Below are 4,377 nucleotides of genomic sequence, written 5' to 3'. Positions count from 1 at the left end.
TTGCTTATCCAACTTCTGCTTCTGTAACCTTTTAGGAAAAGGAGTTGGAGGATAGACCTATTTTTCCCCTGTATTACCCTTAGGAGGAGTGTTGACAACAGCTTTCTTCTTTGGTTCCACCTTAGCATTCTTTAGCACCTCTTCTTCAGCCACAACTTCATTATCTGAAACTTGAGATTTTTAAGGGCTTGTAACCTTCCCAGACTTCAATGTAATTGCCTTAACCTGCTCTTTTACTTCCCTCTTCCCTGGAACTTCTGTGTCACTAGGGAGTGTACCAGGTTGTCGATTCAACAAAGTATTGGAAATCTGCCCAATTTGATTCTCCAGATTCTTGATAGAAACCTCTTGGCTCTTGTACATGAGCCTCAACTCCTCCAATTCAGATTTTTTATTAGGTTGACTTGTACTTCCATGCGGTAGTTGTTGAAGTTGGAAGTTGTTGTCTTAGTGCATACTGTTGTTGATAACCAGGAGGGTTGAATTACTTTACTGCATACTGCTGATAAGGCTATTACACCGCATTCTGAATGTTTCTCCAGCTGAAGTTAGTATGATTACGGTTGTTGGGATGATAAGTGGCTGGAACTGGTTGTTGCCACCTCTGAAAGTTGCTCACAAACTGAGCTGATTCACTAGATATAGCGCATTGCTCCTTCGCATGAACACATGCACACAACTCACAAATACTGGCTATCTGATTAACTCCATAGTTGGCCAGATAATCGATCTTCATAGACAACGCCTTTAGTTGAGCAGTGATAGTCGTAGATGTATCCACTTCAAGACCTCGTGCTACCTTTCCCTATGGTAATCTCTAGGTTGGATACTGATATTCATTAGCAGCCATCAGTTTAATTAGATCATAAGCTTCCTCATAGCTCTTTGCCCATAATGCTCTACCTGATACTGCATCGAGCATAGGGTCTTGACTGTGCTCTCAAACCGTTATAGAAGCAATTGATGATCATCCAATCAGGCATTCCATGATGAGGACACTTCCTAAGCATCTCCTTGTAGCGCTCCCAAGCTTCACATAGAGATTCTCTTGATTGCTGCACAAATTGAGTAAGAGCATTCCTGATTGCAGCTGTCTTCGCCATAAAGAAGAATTTAGTGAGAAACTTTTGAGCAAGATCTTCCCAAGTAGCAATCGAACCAGCTTATAGAGAGTGTAACCAACTCTTAGCATTGTCCCTCAGAGAGAATGGGAACGGTCTCAGTTTCACCGCATCCTCAGACACACCATTGAACCTGAAGGTATCGCAGATCTCTATGACATCCCTAATATGCGTATTGGGATCTTCCATTGGAGAACCCCCAAACTGGACTGAATTTTGTACCCATTGAATCGTGCTAGACTTGATTTTAAAGGTATTAGCAGCAATGGCTGGTCTGACAATGCTAGACTGAATGTCATTGATTTTCGGTTAAGAATAATCCTTCAAAGCTTTCGGATTCGCTGTTGGTTCTCCCATTGCAATAAAAACTAGAGTACCTGAAACACACGACTAAAGTAAACCTTGTAAGAAAATAATTCAAGTCAGTGAACTTTAACGACCACTGATGACAAGCACATAAAATAAATTAAACATTCGATCCTCGGCAGCGGCGCCAAAAACTTGTTAGGGCGAAAACACGCACTAAAATTACACGCAAGTATATGCGTTCGCAAGTAGTATAAGATATAAATCAGATTCGTACCAACAGAGACTCTTTTTAGTTAACTTAAGATTATGCACATATGCAACAATGGTATGGCTATCGCCCAATGCCAAGACAATAACAAGTTGAGATGCTTATAACTAAGATTAAACTAACATGCAATTAACTAAGAATAAACGTGATTAAATTAACTATATGAGATAAATATGGGATTCTAACTTCATTACTACTTCATTCAAAGTCATTATTCCTGACCTTAGCATGCAATGGTGATGACAACTAATCAGATAACACGAAACTAGTAAACGCCAATTATTGTTGTACGAATACCCTACTACCAGACATTCACAAAAGAGATAGAAGCTGAATAGACACCAATTATGTTAAGACCCTATATGTCTATAAAATTTGACAACATAAAGGTTTAATGAACAAGTTATCTATCGTGATTACTATAGGGCAAGTAAGATGGTTAAAATTACCTACGAATCATGTATAATAAATACATGAACCTATGGTAGTATGGCAAGTTCTAAACCTCTATATTCACTTTTGCTTCAGTAGAGATTAACACACGCTATCTTATATGTTACCTATGCATATAAGACGAATAAGCACAACCAATACTAGGATATCAGTCAATCACCACACACCAAGATATTGAAACAAATTAACTATAGAATTCCTTAAGTAAATCCGTTAGAATCCCATGACAACGATTAGTTCATAATCGAACTCATCATCACCATGGGTTCTAATGAAAACATGATAATAAACAAGATAAGAGTATTAGGGTTCAAAGATAAATCGAAAAAAAACATTTGAAGTACAACTATAATAAAGAATATAAACGTCTTCTTCTTCATAGTCGACTTGTGCTCTTCTAGGTCTTCGTTTTTCTCTCCCTGGACTCCCTTGTTATTAAAAAATGTTGAATTAGGGGTTTATATAGGCTTCAAGACGTCATGGGCCCTCAAAATCTCATAATTCAAGTCAAATCAGGAATCTGGCTCGGACACCTGGAGCGGTCCGCCCCGTATGGGAGCGCAGGCGTGCTCACTTTCTATTTTTTAGCGTGGCAGCCCCGCTTCCCAGTGCGGGCGCGCCGACCTCCTGTTCTTATGGCTTCATTTTCTTCTTTTTATTGTAACTTGAGCTCTATTTGTCAGAATTTGGCGATCCAATAGTCCACGTGAAGTTATAGAGATTCTCTTCAAATGAGAATGGTCTTGGATTTAGATTCTGACCTCCTTCTAGCATATTTCCTTGAAAAGCTCATTTATTAATCCAACTAATGCCTAAGATACAAAAACACAAAAACACATCAAAAATACCAACAACTTGAGTCCAAAACACCAACTTAAGCCTGTAATGAAGTGTACCAAGTAGATATAAAATTTACTTATCAATAGCCTTAGAAATAATGTACATAAGGTAACTTCTTTAATTACAACTCAACTGTACTTTACAGGATCTTAAACAATTATTCGTAACCTCTACATGAAGTTACAATAATTACTACTAGCATCGTATACCTATCTGGATACTCTGGTCCACCTGAGACAAAGTTGTAAGGGATCCTCCCCACTATTTCAAGAGACTAAGCCCCACGTTAGCATACTAGTAATCTGTTGTGTTGTGACATTTAAAAGAAAGCAAGATTGAGCAATAATACACAGGCCATAATAATCAACAGTATGAAAAGACTGCTAAAGAAATTATATTAATCTGTATAAGGATATGTATTTATTCAAAGTAGTTGTCTTGGTGATACACACCTCTTTTAAAAACAATTCTTTGATTGACTTATTAGTCTGCAAATACCTTAATGGTAAACCCAGCACCTAGGCTTTGGTTATGGTATTGCATCTAAATTCCAACTGGAAGAATAGGATATTCACTGAAGCCACCGCTTATGATGATCAGTCATAAGACGGAAATCAGTAACCTTTTCTACTAGTAGAAGGACGACACCTTCGTATCCTGGTTATCACCGTTGCCGCATTCGGACTATGTGTCCCATTTCGGGTATGCACACACATCACAAGATCCTGAGTACACAGAGTACTTTCAGTCTGCGGTACCTTTGGTAGTCTCCCTAGTACTCATCGTACTAGAGTCTACCCCTCTAAGTCTGTTAAAGAATCCTATCATATCTCGAGAACTCGAACCACATCGAAGTTGTTGATAGAAACAACTCATCTTATATGTATATATATATGTACTTTCGAGACTTTTTGGAGGAAGTACTAAGGTAATGTGAGTTGACCATTGTCAACAGATAAATAATGAAGGGGGAGTTTCTTTTGAAACTATAATCCAAATATATAAGGTATGTCGAGATAATATTTTTCGACGATCTAAAAGTATTAGTATGATTTTCTGAAACTCAGAAAATATTTTAAAATAGGTTTTATGAATTTTAAATAATATCAAATCATTTAATAAATACTGAATAATTAAATAATAATTATTAAATAATTAAACCACGAATAGTTCTTCTTTAAAAGAATATTTGAAATAATATTTCTCAACTAATTTATGTTTAAGTAATTATATTAATCTTTAATATATATAAAATAATTGGTTTTAAAATAAAATAAACGTTGGAGAATACTTCTCCCTTTTTAAATGAATATCTGAAATAATATTCATTGTTTAGGTAATTAAATAGAGTTGAGGGAATACGATCTTTAGAAATCATTTTTAAAT

The 4,377-nt window shown here is 36.5% G+C and overlaps 1 non-coding gene across 1 annotated transcript; it reads left to right on the top strand.

The window, feature by feature from the left end:
* The first annotated feature begins 981 nt into the window (after nucleotides 1-981).
* Nucleotides 982-1,088, top strand: LOC141716315 (small nucleolar RNA R71). Its single transcript, XR_012573028.1, has one exon. It is a non-coding gene; the product is annotated as a small nucleolar RNA R71 (small nucleolar RNA).
* The last annotated feature ends 3,289 nt before the right edge of the window (nucleotides 1,089-4,377 follow it).

The sequence above is a fragment of the Apium graveolens genome, chromosome 3 (assembly GCF_009905375.1).
Source record: "Apium graveolens cultivar Ventura chromosome 3, ASM990537v1, whole genome shotgun sequence".
Taxonomy (NCBI): domain Eukaryota; kingdom Viridiplantae; phylum Streptophyta; class Magnoliopsida; order Apiales; family Apiaceae; genus Apium; species Apium graveolens.
This window is presented reverse-complemented; position numbering and strand designations above follow the sequence as displayed.